We start from the raw sequence: 17,664 nt of genomic DNA, 5'->3' as shown, positions 1-17,664 counted from the left end.
TTTACTTGAACTTGGAAAATTGCTCACTTATAATTAAAAATATAAATGTAAGGAATTGGTATCAATTGGCACAATCTGAAATATGAAAATTAAGAACCCCTTGATACCCATGTTATTCTATTTAAAATAAGAAGAAATACTGGTCAAGTTGCATGCTGTGTGGGGAAAGAAGCACTAAAAGTAAGTTAAGAAAGGAGAAAAAAACATTTCAGGAAGCATTGCAATAGAGGAAACATTTCAGTGAAACATGATAACCTAATTTTAGGTTTTTAAGACATGTAGAACTTTAGACATTTCAACAAATTACTAAATTTTAATTATTTCATGATCAGATAAATCTTAAACAAAATTTCTCATAAAATGGTGACTTTTTTCTTTATGTGTTAATATACGTAATTCACCTATTCCTCTGGTCATAAAGGCAATCACACAAGGAAATAAAACTTGGAACCCTGAATGTCAATAAAGTTTATAGTCCATCTCACATCAATAAAAACAAGTGAATGAATTTCAGGGATTAAGTTCTGGAAACTTTTACTGTAACTTTTATATTTAAGTCTGGCATTTCTTTAAAAGAGGTAACTCAGGAAAATGTGGTGTATAAATAGGAATTCCCTAAACTTATTTGGGATTAAAAATGAGCAAGAAGTTAAATAAAATGTGAGTTCATTACATCAAGATAAGTTTGTCTGTATGTAAAGTTCAACTATCATAAAATTATATTTTTAATGTTATAAGAGAAAGAGGGCCTACATTTTAAATCTTTCGCTGATAGAATACATTTTTTAACTTAAGAAAAGTTACTTTAGATTTTAGAAGATACTATAGACATGTTCTGAATTATAAATACTCAAACATGATACGTAACATATATCTATAAATAGCCAGAATGACACTGGTTGTAAATACTATATCTTTCCCTGTTTAAACAGGAGATGATGTTTGGTAAAAGTATATGATGTCCAATAATAGTGAATTACTGAATAATTATGTTTAATAACTCATATTAAGGTATGAAGTAGTTTAAGATTTAATTATTAGCTCAAGTTGGCAGTTTTATGTCATTTTAAAAACTTGTGTTTTGGGACCTGTTGCATAGATACAGATAAATATTTATAAGCATATGTAAATTATAATAATATACAGTGAAAATATCATCCAATTTTTACACACTATTTAGTTGACCAAAACAAATACTTTTACCTTTAAAGCTTTCTGTATGCCCCTCCTTGACCCAAGCCACTGCATCCCCCGTCAGAGATTACCACTGCCCAGAAGTTGCTGCATAATAGTCCCCTACATATTTATAGTTTTCCTTATAGTTTACCACATCTTCATATCATTAAACAATACATTAATTGTACATTTAAAAATTTTGTACAACTTTATATAATTAAATTTCTGCTCTATCATTTTATAATTTGTTATTCAATTTTGAGTTGCTGAGATCAGTTCATATAGTTGAGTGTTGCTGCAAGTCATTTATTTTCTGCTGTATATTACTCCATTATGTGAATATACTATGATTTATTGTGTGATTCTCAAATGACGTACATTTGCTTTTTTGTGCTATGTCTGTGTTGTTGGGAACAATTTTACACATTTTTTTTGTTGCAAGCATGGAGGATTTTTTGAGTATGTACTTCTAAAAATCAGGTAACATTGGTCTGAGGTTACATGCAATCTTAAGTTTACTATATAATGTTAAATTGTTTTTGAAATTGGTTAAATCAGTTTGTACTGCCTCCAGCACTGTATAATTTTCAGGTTGCTTTTCATCCTTGTCAACAGTTAATATTGGGAGATTAAAGATTTTTTTCTATCTAGTGAGTATAAAATGATGCTATTTTAATTTTCATTTTCATGATCACTAATAGACTTAAGCTTATGATATGTTTATGGGCCATTCAAATGTTCTGTTAGAATTCCCTTATCTATGGCATTTTCTTACATAGTTATTAATTTCGCTTATTATAGATGTTTATACATATTTTGGGTGCTAATCATTTATATGTGTTGCATATATCTTGTCATTTTTGTCTTTTATTTTCATTGTTTTTGATAAAAAAGGATATATATATTTTAATGTGGTGAATTTTACAATCATTTGTGGACTATTTTGTGGCGCTGAGTGGGGAGGAAATTGTGGAAAATCCTTTTTCTATCTGTAAGGATACAGTCAGCAAAACTAGAGTGTGTTCCAAGTAGTTCAACAGCAGACATTTCAAAGAGCCAAGTGGCTGCAAAGGTTGAAAAACTTGAAGGGCCACACAGGGAAGCTGAGAGAATCTAGAGCTCCACAGCATCAGGAAACAACTACCACCTATGAGGAGCCAAGCTCCCTGGTTCCTCTTGCTGTGAAGGCTGTCCAGAGAAAGCTGAGACCTCAGAGAGGAACCGTGAAAGACATGCATCCGTGGCCAAAGATGCCATCTGAAAGGGAGGGAGAAGGAAGGAGAAAATATTAAAGACTTGGCCTCTTAATTTATGGTCATTACTTTTTTTAAAACATAAACATTTGGGGCTATACATGTTCCTCTGAGAACCACTTTATTTTTTAACTAAATAACTAAGTCCATCTATAATTATAATTAGTAATTATTTCAATTTATTTGTGATGTTTGTCATTTTCTACTTTTTCTTTGTCATGTCTTTTCTCTTTTTCTCCCTATAGGTCATTCTCTATTTACTTATTTTGAAAAAAATTAAAAGATATAAAAATACATGTTCCACTAAACATATTAAAAAATTGGTATAAAATTTGGTATGGTATAAAATTTCTAGAAGAAATTTTGTTCATTTTTCTCGCGTTACTCATGTTCTTCTTTCTCCAACTTTTATTTTAAGTTCAGTGGTACATATGCAGGATGGGCAGGATCGTTACACAGGTAAATATGTGCCATGGTGGCTTGCTGCACGAATCATCTCCTCACCTAGGTATTAAGCCCAGAATTAGCTATTCTGAATAGCCCATTAGCTATTCTTCCTGCTGCTCTCCTTCCTCCCATCCCCCAGCCTCCTCCAACAGGCCCCAGTGTATGTTGCTCGCTTCCATGAGTCCATGTGTTCTTATCATTCACGTCTCACTAATAAGTGAGAAAACGCAGTATTTGGTTTTCTGTTCCTGTGTTAGTTTGCTGAAAATAATGGCTTCCACCTCCATCCATGTCAATGCAAAGGACATTAACTCATTTCTTTCTATGGCTGCATAGTTTCTTTATCCTGTCTATCATTGATGGGCATTTAGGTTGATTCCATGTCTTTGCTATATGAATAGTGCTGCAGTAAACATATGCGTACATGTATCTTTATAATAGAATGATTTATATTCCTTTGGGTATATACCCAGTAATGGGATTGCTGGGTCAAATAGTATTTCTGCCTCTGGGTCCTTGAGGAATTGCCCTGGAGACCATCAGGAAAAATCAATCATTATCCTAAAGCTACTGATTTATTTTTCTTCTTCCATCTCTTTTCCAAAATTTCATATTATTTTTAGCTGAATGTCTTCTAATCCTAAGCTTTCTTTATGTCTCTCTCATTTCCATTATTCTATCTTTTTCTATTTTTTTTTTTCCTTTACAAAACCCAAAAGAACCGGCTTGATAGACTTTCTCTGAGAGTCAACACCCTTCGCAAGTATGTAGTGGCTGTATCAAGTATTGTGAGAAATATAAATTTTATTCTCCTTGCACTATGAATTTTTTGTTTCAATATTAGATTATAACAAATCATAAAATTATGTGTTTCAGACACATCATGATTTATAAAGGCTTTGGGGGGGTATCCTGAAAATCACTATATTATGTCTATCACTCCCTCAGTTGGAAAGATGAGTTCCAAAAAACAAATAACAAATTTAAAATAAACCCTTGAACACAAAATATTTACACACTGACAGTTACTTATAAACTTATGTTACATGGTTTTTATTTCTGTTTAAATATTTGTTTGAATATTTTAAACAGAAAATACGTGATGTAAGATATATGGTATAAACTTTCTAGAAGAAATTCGGCAAGAGAAAAATTCTTCTATTTATGAACAGGTAAGTTTCTGAAAGATTGTGAGTCCTTTTGTTCCTCCATGCAAGTTATAAATAATGGCATTTGTTGACACCAAGAAGAGTTCTGATACTTTTTGTGTTTATTCATAGTTTTATTTATACTCACATGTAATTAATAAGATTTAAAATTTAAAAGTTTTGTATTTTCTGAAATTATTTCAAATGAATAATCTTGGACTTATCTTTCCCTTTTGTGCAAAATAATTTGATAATTGAAAAAGGAATATGTCTAAAGATTTTTATCACAGGCATTCTATTTAATAGTGACGAATTGGAAATGCTATGAAAGTCCATCAAAATAGAATTGGTTAAATAGTTCATAGCATACCTATTCATTTGACAAAGTATGCAGTAATAGTAATAAAAATATAATCATAAGATTTTATGTTATAATATACAATGTGACCTAAAATAATATATACTAGTGGTATAATATTGTATCAAGTTATATAGTATTATATAAAATACTATGTACTAGTTATATAAATGCTATGTACTAGTTACTTTACAATAGCCGTATGTGGTAGGTAGTGCTTTATTCCCCATTAAAGAGATGAGGTTCAATAAAGTTAAGCAATTTGTCCTGTTTTCCACAACTGAGTGGTAGTCTTAATTCAGAAAGCCAGGAAATGTGATTCTAGAAATGATGTTTTGGGTCACTATGCTATTGATGTTTCTCCACATTTACTGACATGGGTTATGTTCTTAATATATTATTCAGTTATTTCAATTATTCAGAATACAAATTGGGAAAATGAAATAGTTATCTTAAAATATTCCTAGTAGTTGTCTCTGAGAGCAATGATATATAGTATTTCCAATTTATTATATTTCTTTCATTTTAAAAAAATTTTTCTATAACATTTGTAGTTCATTAGAAATTATAAGTTTAATGTATTTGAAATATTCTTTATATATGAATGAACTAAATGAATAATGAGGGAAAATAAAACAAAGCAAAACAAATATTCTCATATAAATATGTCTTAATGTTTATTAATTAAATTGTTACCAGGATTTGTAATTAAGTGCTAGATTATAAGACAAATACTTCCTGGCTGGGCGTGGTGGCTCACACCTGTAATTCCAACAGTTTGGGAGGCTGAGGCCGGCAGATCACCTGAGGTCAGGTATTCGATACCAGCCTGGCCAACATGGCAAAACTCCATATCTACTAAAAATACAAAAATTAGCCACGAGTGGGCTCCCATAATCCCAGCTACTCTGGAGGCTGAAGGAGGAGAATCACTTGAACCTGGGAGGCGGAGGTTGCAGTGAGCCGAGATCGTGCCACTGCACTCCAACCTGGGTGCCAGAGTGGGACTTTGTCTCAAAAAAAAAAAAAAAAAAAAATTTCCTAAATTCTGTTCTGTCTTTATATGTATATATTTACTTTTTCTTTGATGAAAATATATTACACAAATAATAAAAATCTAATGAAAATTTCAAATAAAAACTATTTGCTTTTCTCGCAATAAATACCCAGTGAGTATAGGAAATGATGGTGGCAAGAGAGAAACATAACAATGAGCCTTGCTACCCCTTCAGCGATGTAAACTATTTAAGTAGAACACAGATGATATAAGCATGATAAAGTCATTGTTCCCAAGGTAAGCAGTTTTCATTCTCTTACTGCAGCTGCATAGAGCACAACTTTCAACCACTTGCAGAAGTTTCTTTAAAATATATCCTCAGAGACTGTAAGCATGCAGCTTAGCTTTTTTGTTGTTGTTGTTGTTGTTGTTTTGTTTTTTTTTCTAATGACACAAGCCAGGTTAAATTATTGAAGTTCTCTAGCTTTTGCTAATTCAAGGAGTCTTGTTGTCTGTTTCCACAGAAGCAAAGGGAAATAGCTGCTGTCTGTACATGAAGGTCTTAAGAATCTATATCCTAGAGGAAATGTCGTTTTTGAAATTAGGTTAAATTAAACTCCTCAAGATTTGTCTTTATGGGTGATCCAAATCATTGAACACATGATCCCAAGACATGAAGTTTACAAATACAAATAGATGGCCCATCTATTATACTCCTTTAATTCAAAATCAAATCTCATCTCTTCTATCTCTATTTTATTGGGAAAGATCATATAATTGGAGAATCATAATGAAAACTTTAAATTAGCTAATTAAAGAGCTTATTTCTTAAAAAAAAAATCTTGTTAAATGTGACCTAGTCTATGTTCACTTGTCATTTTTCTTGCTAGCAGTACAGAAATTTTTTAATAATGATTTTGAGATATTTCTCAGAGGACCAGAATCCGTGACTTTGAGGACTGTTACTACACAAAGTCAGAAATGTCATTGAGAGTGATTTTGATTTCACAATATTTTTGATCATCATAATGTTTATTAAGAGATCCATTAAAAGTCCGTCATGCTAATTTAACAGGGACAATTTAATAGATTACTGTTGGACAGCTTCCACTAAATTAATGTAGGAGAATTATAACCAAAGCCTTAATTGCTATCATTAAGAAATAAATAAAAACAGTAATAATGTATTAGTTACAAGCAGAAATCAATGGCATTATTAGTGAGTAAATTTAAAACTTTACTTAAAACAAAATTTAGTAAACATTTTTGGATCTCATTTTTTCTCATTATTCATTTATATTTTGTTTCAATATTAGTTAATGCACCTCACTCATCATATGAGTTCACTAATTTGGAATGTTGTAGGTAGGGGTAAGCCATTCCTCTTCCTTTACTTCTAAGAATACGCATGGATATTATATTTTCTCCTTATTTCTCTGGTTGCAGGCTCTCCTGCTGGGGTGGCTGGCCCAATGCTGAGCTGCCTTTTGGGTAAGTCGATCTATTTTTGTGGGTCCAGTTAGCAAAGCAATTTTGATTTTCCCATTTTATCCTTCCTCAAACTTTGTCAATAATTAAGGAGATATTTTGTTTCTCCACATGCTGCTCTCTTGTCTTCCTCCCCAGTTTGTTCAAGATCCAGAGAGGGAAGGATATTATTTACGAGCTCCCTCAAGGAACATAACCTACAGCATTCTGAGCATTGGGTATATCAAGTTGGCCAATCTATTTACATCTTTCCTAATGGATAGTCTTTCATGTTTGGGAAAAAATGTGCTCAGTAAAAAGAAAACACACTGTTTTTTAATGAATATGTAATTTATTGAATCAGTAGATAGCACCAAAGTCTTAACAGTGTATGATTTAATATCACCAATCATCCTATTGTCTAGAAATACCTTACAGTACATTCTTAGTTTATTTATGGATATGTATAACATCATCACACCTCTAACTAAACTTTTTTACCCTCACCTTGACTATGAAGTAAATTTACTCCATAACCATTCATTAAGTGCCTGGCAATTTGTGAAGTGCTGGCATAAACACAAAAAAGGCTTAATCCTTGCCCTCAAGAGGTGTTAGTTGTAGAAGGTTAAATTATGTAGACATTCTGTTCCTAGGGAGAACAGAATGTGGTGTTATAAAATTTTTACCAACTTTTTGTGGTGTTACAAAACTTTTACCAACACAGATGTTAATATGAAGCACTGTGGTTATAACTGGAAAGACTCCTCTTTAACGTAATATTCCTTCCCTCCTATTATCTCTTCCTCTGTTTGTTTTTGCTCTCAACACGAGTTTTACATTACCAACTTATAGGTATTCTTCTTTCATTTATTTTTAAATTAATTATCTTTACTTTTAAGAAGTTGACATCTTTAAACTTTTCTATTTCATGACTTTCTTCCCTGAGAACTGTCCCACAATTAATAGGTGGGAGGTTAACTAATCTCAATTTAATTCTAACTCCCTAGTGAAGGCAGATTAAACCCACTGTACCAAAGGTGGATCCTTGACACAACTGGATCAAACAAATTCCCTTGATATTCTAGGATTAAAATTCGTAATCCTAGCCAGTCTCTGATGTTGGTCATACTGAATAGATGAAAAACTGGCAACTGTGAGAAAACAAAACTTCTAACTAGAAGCCAAACTGCAGAAAGAGAAGAAGGGAGCAAGTACATACAATTAAGACTGTAAGATCTTGAAATTATCAGCTTTCCCGTCCTGGTGTTAATTCCTGGAAAGACCTGGTTGAACTTCCACATATTGTGTTCTCTGAGACAGCTATGTATCTTTATAAGATAGTTTATCTATCTATCTATTTATCTATCTATCTATCTATGCATCTATCTATCCATCCATCCATCCATTCCTAGTTGTAGTTGTACTATGTAACTTTCAGTCTTGGAATTTATCTTTCCTTTGCCTCTAACTTTCTCCTCTTTTCCCTTCTTGATACCTCTTTTTTGTTGAGGGCTGATATAATCCTCTCTACTAATACTTCTTTCCTCTTCCCTTTCTTCTTGCTTCTATTTCTATCTACTCTTTATGTCTTTCTCCTTCTCATGGTACTTCTGATTCTTATCTACCCATTCTTTTTTTTTTTTTTTTTTTGACAGAGTCTTGCTCTGCTACCCAGGCTGGGGTGCAATGGTCCGATCACAGTTCACTGCAATCCCTGCCTCCTCGGTTCAAGCAATTCTCATGCCTCAACCTACCAAGCGCACCACCATGCCTAGCTGATTTTTTGTATTTTTAATAGAGACTGTGGTTTCACTATGTTGGCTAGGCTGGTCTTGAACCCCTGGTCTCAAGTGAGCTGTCAGCCTTGGCATTCCAAAGTGCTCAGATTACAGGTGTGAGCCACCATGCCTGACACTTATCTGCCCATTCTTACCACAAATTCTTCCCTAGTGTTTTTAGGTATGTTCTCGTTTCATTACTTTTCCTCTTTCTTACCATTGCCCAGTCTTAAATCCCTCATATCTCCAATTTGAGCCTTGTATATGCACCTAAAGCTTTGTTTAGGTTTTTTGAGCTCCTATAGTACTACATTATAAACAAACAAACAAACAAACAAAAAACTAAAAAAGAAATGCTGGGTTTTATCTCTAAATATATAAACACACTACTAAAGAACAGAACAGATATATAAATATTGTATGAATTTTTTTCATCAAGAGGACTTATCCAAATTAATTTCACTTTTTCTTTCAGTCAAAGAAAAATTTAAAAACCTGAAATGCTTTGAGGTCAAAGGGTTGTGTTTTTACTATAGCATACAGATGAAAGTTTTGAGCTTGTACTATGTAAGAATCTGCTAAGTAAAATTTAATCTTGTCTTCAATTAAAAATACCACTACCTAATTGTCATTCAGTGTTCTCCTTACAGGAGCTGAATATATGCATATGAGTGAAATTTGCATGAAGGTAATGTTTACAGTCATTTCTGGGTTAAAGAACAAGATTTATTTCACTTTATAGAAATATATTTTCTGACATGTGTCCTATTGCATTATGATCAAAGGGCTGAAGTGCTGAATATAGGAACTACTACAGGAAGGCTGACTGTCAGTGATTACATAAAATTCTAAGCAAAGGCAGCCCCATTATGCACCCTGACTGTCAGAAGAAATTCTTTGCAGGTAATAGATTGCTGAATATAACAGGTTTCTGTCTACTGAGATTCCACAGGAGATTCTAAGTTGTTTTATAAGTACAATAATATGTAGATATGCTGTTGCCAATAGTTTGAACCCAAGCAGATGAGCCTGTTAGAATCATACCCATGGATGTCGACCATATTTTATAAATAGATGATGAAGATTTTGCTGAGAAATATAAAGCCAAAGTTCCTTTTCAGATCCGTGACTTGTAACCTGCCAGACAAGAAAATTGGCCTGAGTAATCATGTAACTGTCTGAGCCATATTTTGAACCTGTCATCTATCAACCAGTGAGTCAAATATGCTTATTTTGCTGTTATCATGTTATTGATTTTCTTATATTAATGCTTGCTGGGGAGTGCCTTTAGGATATGGCATGAAAATATTTAGGATTTTTGCACCTATTGATTTTTCATCTATGTATAAATGTACATATATACTCAAAAAATTATAATGAGACATTTTATGCACTAATATTTTTATGATTTCATGAGGATTGCATTCAGGTGTCTGTTCAAATATTTCCCCTTCAGAGAAGCTTTCTAAATTCACCCTTGTCTAAAAGAGAGACTCCCCATCACCTTTTATATCTATGTCTTGCCTTAGTATTCTTTGTAGCCCATGCCATTTATTTATATGTATATAGAAGTTTTTATCTGTGTCTATATTATTTCTTCCTCAGCCACAATATTAGCTTCACAAAGGTAGGGATTCTCCATATTTTGTTTTCTACCATATCTCCTGGCTAGAGAACACTCTTAGTTGGTGAATGAATGAATCATGACACTAATTATAATGATAAAAAGATAAAAATAAACTAAATGCTCTATAATAGAAATAGTTAGATAACTTAGTATATATTCATAATTTAAACCATTATGTGGATATTTAAAATGATGTCTACATGTTTCTTAGAAAATATTTTGTTGTTGTTGTAATATTATATGAATAAGGCAAGACCAAGAATCGTATTTGCAATGTGATCATAATAGTGTATGCATGTACTCCTAGGAAAAACCAGGAAGAAATTTAATCCCTGAACAGACAATCAATGAGCTCTGAAATTGAATCAGTAATAAATAATCTACCAACCAAAAAAACTCCAGGACAAGACAGATTCACAGTCGAATACTACCAGATTTGCAAAGAAGAGCTGATACCATTTTACTGATACTATTCCAAAAAATTGAGGAGGAAGGACTCCTTCCCAACTCATTCTATGAAGCCAGCATCATAATGACACCAAAACCTGGCAGAGACACAACAAAGAAATAAAACTTCAGGCCAATGTCCTTGATGAACATTGATGCAAAAATACTGAACAAAATACTAGCAAATCAGATCTAGCAGCACAAAAGTTTATCTACCATGATCAAGTAGGCTTTATTCCTGGGATGCAAGGTTGGTTTGATATACACAAATCAATAAATGTAATTCATCACAGAAACAAAACTGAAGACAAAAAAGGACATGGTTATTTCAATAGATACATAAAAAGTTTTTGATAGAATTCAACATCCTTTCATGTTAAAAAACCTTCAACAAACTAGGTAGTGAATGAAGATATTTTGAAACCATAAGAGCCATCTATGACAAAGCTACAATGAACTTCATATTGAATGGGCAAAAGCTGGAATCATTCCCCTTGAAAACTGGCACAAGACAAGTATGTCATCTCTCACCACTTCTATTCAACATAGTATTGGAAGTCCTAGTCAGAGCAATCAGGCAAGAGAAAGAAATACAAGGCGTTCAAATAGGATGAGAGAAAGTCAAACTATCTCTATTTGCAGGTGACATGCTTCTATATCTAGAAAACCCCAAAGTCTCTGCTTAATAGCTCCTTCAGCTGACAAACAACTTCAACAAAGTTTCAGGATACAAAATCAACATACAGAAATTAGTAGCATTTCTATACCTCAGCAACATCAAAACCAAGAGCCAAATCAAGAACACAATCCCAGTGACAATTGTCATAAAAAGAATAAAATACCTAGGAATACAGTTAACCAGGGAAGTGAAAGATCCCTACAAGAAGAATTACAAAACACTGTTCAAAGAAATCAGAGATGACACAAAAAGCAGACAAACATTTCATGCTCATGAATAGGAAGACTCAATATTGTCACAACGGCTATACTGCCCAAAGCAATTTACAGATTCAGTGCTATTCCTATCAAACTACCAATGACATTTTCTTCACAGAATTAGAAGAAATTATTTTAAAATACAAATGGAACCAAAAAAGGGCCCAAATAGCCTAGGTAATCAAAAGAACAAAGCTGGAGTCATTATGTTACCCAACTTCAGACTATACTACAGGGCTACAGTAACCCAAACAGCATGGTACTGATACAAAAATAGACACATAGACTAACAAAACAGAATAGAGAACCCAGAAATAATGCCATACACCTACAACCATCTGATCTTTGACAAAGCTTATAAAAACAAGCAATGGGGAAAAGGCCCCATATGCAAAAAATAACGCTGGGATAACTGGATAACTATATGCAGAAGATTGAAACTGGACCCCTTCTTACACCATCTATGAAAATCAACTCAAGATGGATTAAAGATTAAATGTAAAACCCATCACTATAAAAACCCTGGAAGATAACCTAGGCAATATCATTTTTGACATAGGAACTGGCAAAGATTTCATGATGAATGCACCAAAAGTAACTGCAACAAAAGCAAAAATTGACAAATTGGATCTAATTAAACCAAAGAGCTTCTGCACAGCAAAGAAACTACCAACAGAGTAAACAATCTACAGAAGGGAAAAATATAGTTGCAAACTATGTATCTGACAAAGATCTAATATCCAGCATTTACAAATAACTTAAACAAATTTACAAACAACAACCAAAATCCCATTAAAAAGTGGGCAAAGGACATGAACAGACACTTTTTAAAATAAGGCCTATATGCGGCCAACAAGTATACAAAAAATGCTTAATATCACTAATCATTAGAGAAATGAAATCAAAACCACAATGAGATACCATCTCAAACTGCCAGAATGGCTATTATTAAAGTAAAAAAATAACAGATGCTGATGAGGTTGTGAAGAAAAGGGAACACTTATACACTGCTGGTGGAAATGTAAATTAGTTCAACTATCGTGGAAAGCAGTGTGGTGATTCCTCTTAAGAACTAAAAACAGAACTACCATTCAATCTAGCAATCTAATTACTGGGTATATACCCAAAGGAATATAAATTGTTCTACCATAAAGACACCTACATGTGTATGTTTACTGCAGCACTATTCACAATAGAAAAACATGGAATTAACCTGCATGTCCATCAATGGTAGACTGGATAAAGAAAATATGGTGCATATGTAAGATGAAATATTGTGCAGCCATAAAAAAAGAACAAGATCATGTTCTTTGCAGGAACATGTTTAGAGCTGGAGGCCATTATCCTTAGCAAGCAACCACAGAAACACAATACCAAATATAACATGTTCTCACTGATAAGTGGGAGCTAGACATTGAGTACCTATGGACACAAAGAAGGCAATAACAGATACCGGGGCATAGTTGAGAGTCAAGGGTAGGAGGAGGAATAGGATCAGAAAAAATCACTATTGGGTACTAGGCTTAGTACCTGGGTGATGCAATAATCTGTACATCAAACCCCCATGACACAAGTTTACCTATATGACAAACGACACACGAACCCCTGAACCTAAAATAAAATTTTAAAAAAGAAGCAACACTCTCAAATATTTATAGTACATGTGATTAGATGGAGATGCCACGAGTTTTCTTATTTTTCATATATTCTAATTTTTTATAATTATTATTTCTCATTTGTCAGAAAAATGAAGTAAAAAGGAGGGAAAAGAGAAAATAAATATGCTAGAAATCAAATATTATAGACAGGTATTTCTTGATGTTTTCTGAGTATTCACTATGTGTGGGTGTTGTTTGAAGTGCCTTAGTCAAATGAAATTGCCTAATTCTCATAATTAGCCAATGAAATCATCATTATCTTCCAAGGTTACCCAGCAAATAAACAGCATACCTGGAATTTAAAGTTTGGTCTAACTCAGAATCTGTAGTCTTAACTTCCAATTAAGGATAAGGAAGGGAGTAACAGCTTCTGAAATTAAAAAAAATTCATTCATAAATTCAAATTGTATTTAATTAATTTAAAAAGTGTAATATTTGTTAGCTATTTGAAATGGCTCATTTTGGGCTTAGTCAAACATATAGAGAAAAATGAATATTTGTACAAAAATGAGCAAGTTGCTACTGGAATGTAAATTGGTGAGTTACAGGATCTATATTATGCTAGAGATGATTATTGTGTTCTGGTGACATGTCAAGCTACTCCAGACAAAAAGTGACCTTAATAAATCAGAATTTCATATACACAGAATCCTTCTGAGTTTTACTTCATTTGTTTAAACCTACAGATATAAAATGTTACCAGGGCTTTGTGTCTAGATGCCATTTTGATGTGGTCTAAAATGATTTTCTCTATGTTTAACTTAATGATATACACACATTCCATAAAAATTAATAAAATACCTGCAACTCTAATATTATGTGGTGGGAAGGACATGGGCTTTGGAATCCTTGGAATTAAATTTGTGAATTTCAAATTAAAATTTCACTCTAAGTTTGTATTCATAAAGCATATCATTTGGATATATGATGTTTTAATGAAAGTCCAAGTGAAAACTTCTAGTATTTCTGTAATGTTCAGAATATAGGCATTTGCAATTCCATAGAGCCAAATAACTTAATTGTTATTTTCAGAATTAAGAATCTTGGGTTTTTATTATTTATTAGTTCTAACAAAAAGGTTGTATGACTATAAGAGTGATTGAAGTCACAACTGACACTTGAAAATGCCTTTACACAGCAATATACCTGATTCTGTTCTCAGTGAAAACAGTTCAGGAAATTTAATTTAGGATGCCAGGTGGCACAATAGGTTATACATTAACTTGTCCCCTCTGGAAAATTAAATTTGAATTTGGCTCTGGTCACAAATGAAATGAGTCATTTGGTACATGCCACTAAGGATACTCACAAAGCCAAAATGACATTTCATTGAAAAATCACCTGTTAAGAAAAATGTCTGCAGTCACTGGGGAGTTTAAAAAAAAAGAAAAAGAAAAAGAAAAGCAAGTGATAGAGCAAAATAAAAGGAATATTAGGGACTATTGTAGATTGTGGGCTTGCTGAAAGTCTGGAGGAAAGTGCTGTAACACTTATCAGCTTATCTTCAGCCCGAAACTCTTAATTTTAGCCTATACTTCAAGATCCTAGGAGATTATTTACTTATTTTCCAATGAAAGTTTGTTTTTTTCCTTGTCACAGGTTTAGCCAAATGTCAGTTTGTATCAAATTATTATGGATTACTGAGCTCACTGCAAGGAACCATCTAATTATGATTTTGAACCTTATGTTTAGATCTTTCTGTTCTTTCTAGTAACTAAATAATATAATTATAAGTAATATTCTCTCCTCATTTGGGGAATCAGAAAATGTATAATTGACAGACTTCAGAGATAATCTTAGTTTAGAATTCATACATTTTCCTTCTATTGTTGTATACTTCTTCATCTAATGATTACATGGTAAGCACTTAGGCAAATAATGAGATTAATAACAGAAGAGTGAGATTCTCCAAACAAGCAATACAAGCCTATTTCTTTCATAATTACTGTTGAAGAAATATAGTAGAAAAATATAAAAATCATCCTAATTGCTCACAGTTTAGGTGTCTTTTCCTGGATTCTAAATAGACACTGGTAACTCGTTTTGGGGGAGTCTTAAAACTTGACAAGGCAGTACTTTCTGATTAGGCCAGGCACCTTTTGTATTCTGCTTAAAAGTAATATTCAAGCCATACTTAGCTGTTCTATGACTGCTTTCTGCCCTCTACCTGACAGTTAAAACCTGAAACATCTTAGTGGTTCTGTGCATCTAAGCTCTCAGGCTGGCTTGTGCTGGGGCAAACTAAGAAGTTAGGGAGTTCCTGGCCAACAATTTTACTTTGGCAGGAAATTACCAGATCATTCTACTCCACCCGGGAGAGAAGTTATGATAAGAATTATAGTGTGATTGACAAAGTTAATGACAAAAATTTATTCACAGAATCTCTGAATTGTATTCCCCACAGTACTTCCTAAGCAAAGGTCCTTGCTTAGCAATCGTATTAGAACTTAAACAAAGGGACAAACTTCACTTTAAGTAGATTAAGATGATAGGGTTATGCAGCAAGATCTCCAACAAAAATGTCATTGGATTTGCATATGTTAATTCATCCTTCTGTAATGCAAACATGAAATTATATTTTTACAGAAAAGAATGTATTAGCCTTTTGGCAAACCTTATAAACAATGTTCCCAAATTTACTAATATTCTCTCTTTACACAGAAAGAAGTCATTGCGATTGAGATTACTGAAAAAAATAGCAAATTACAATAAACAAGCACACATAGAAACAAATACATGCAACTATTCTGTAAAAGGTAAAAGAAAAATCTTTATAAGCATAATTTCTTTTATATGGCCTAAAACAAAATTATCATCCTTATACTCTATTAACTGCCTTGGGAATTCTAAAATCTAAAAAATTATGGTTAGTTTTGTGCAATAACATCTAGTCCTATGTTTTCTAGGAGAGGTTTAACATATACAAATGATAATAAAATTTATCTGCAGTTTTCAAGTATAATGGGTAAACTATTATTTTGTTTCGATTAGTTTCAGATTTTAAAAATCTGATTTAAAGAGGCAGACAATTATGGAAATAATCAAAGTTGACAGTATGTATTGTTTTACTTCTCAGAGATATATATTGAGTTCCAGCCACTGTAACTAAAAGTTTTCTTATGGCTTTGCATCATCATGTATTTCTACTCAGACATTCTGAGGACAAACACCACTTTTTAGGGGTAGATATAAAAACTTTCAATTTACTATCTAAATATTTTTAACAGCCAAATTGAAAAGTAATTGGCAGTCCTATCAAATGTAAAATCCAGCCTTAGTTTTTCAAAGCTTCTTTTTTACCTTTAAAATAGAGTTCCAAATGTTTAACCAGGATTTTTGGAAATACTTTAACATCAATAGTGAATAGAAAAGTAGTTTTGTGGGACTTTCAGAATATATTTTCTTAGTCATAACATTATAGAAATCTGTTTCTAAAAATTGGAATGAATATTTAGAGTTAGGATTTATTTGATATTAGCATCATAATGAGAGCACAGCGTTCCTGTGTTACCCTTCCCTAGTATCTAAAATTCTATGAGATTCATGACTCAATTCATTGGGATCTTGAAGACATTTTGCTAATATCCTTATTTTAAATAAATTTATTTTACTACACTTCCAATTCATAAAATTAGAATGTAAGATCACTCTATAAGATATTCGACTTATTTTAATACAATTGGATTATGACATTACATTTTAACTTGTTCAGTGAATCCCTGTTGCTTTTAAGATAGAAAGCCATGCATGTATATACATGTGTCTTTGGAGTTTTTGGTTTTAAGCATCAAAACAACTCTGTCTATGTTAGGTAAGAAAAGACAGACTTACTTGAGGGCCCACACTAATAATGGGTAGCTAATAAAGAAGGCACCTAGGTATAGGGCAAGTCTGGAAGCATAAAAATCAAAAAAGCATAGAAATCATCCTTTATGTTTGACAATCTAGAAAGACAGCATAACTTATCAATTAATAGTCTAAGCTCTAAAGCCAGTGTGACTGAGTTTGAATCCTGGGTCTGCCGCTTACTCTTCTGTTACTTTGTATGAGGTCCTTTTAACCTTTCCATGGCTTAGTTTCCTCATCTATACGATGGGAATAATAACGGTATTTACCTCATAAAGGTTTGTGTTGGGCAGGATAGGTTAGGGAAGGCGACTTTTCGGTAACGACTCTTCAAAATCTCAACAATTTTTAAATAAAGGTATATTTTATACTCATGGTACATGTATATTATGGGTTGGCACGTGACAGCTCCTTGTCTTGTCATTCTCATTTCTATATCCAGGCTAAAGAAGGAACTCTTAAGTCACTTAACTCATTGGCCAAAACTGGTTATTTGGTTTCACTCAACCAGAAGGCTGTCAGG

At 32.7% G+C, this 17,664-nt stretch overlaps 1 long non-coding RNA gene across 2 annotated transcripts in view; it reads right to left on the bottom strand.

Moving 5' to 3' along the window:
* Positions 1-455: 455 nt before the first annotated feature.
* Positions 456-17,664, bottom strand: part of LOC100173798 (uncharacterized) — a 135,567-nt gene continuing 118,358 nt past the window's right edge. Inside the window, 3 exon segments of one of the 2 annotated variants that reach the window (NR_145679.1) lie at positions 456-2,433; positions 9,672-9,764; positions 13,588-13,665. This is a non-coding gene — a long non-coding RNA (uncharacterized LOC100173798). 2 annotated transcript variants of the gene reach the window in all.

This window comes from Pongo abelii, chromosome 10, assembly GCF_028885655.2.
Source record: "Pongo abelii isolate AG06213 chromosome 10, NHGRI_mPonAbe1-v2.0_pri, whole genome shotgun sequence".
Lineage (NCBI taxonomy): Eukaryota > Metazoa > Chordata > Mammalia > Primates > Hominidae > Pongo > Pongo abelii.
This window is presented reverse-complemented; position numbering and strand designations above follow the sequence as displayed.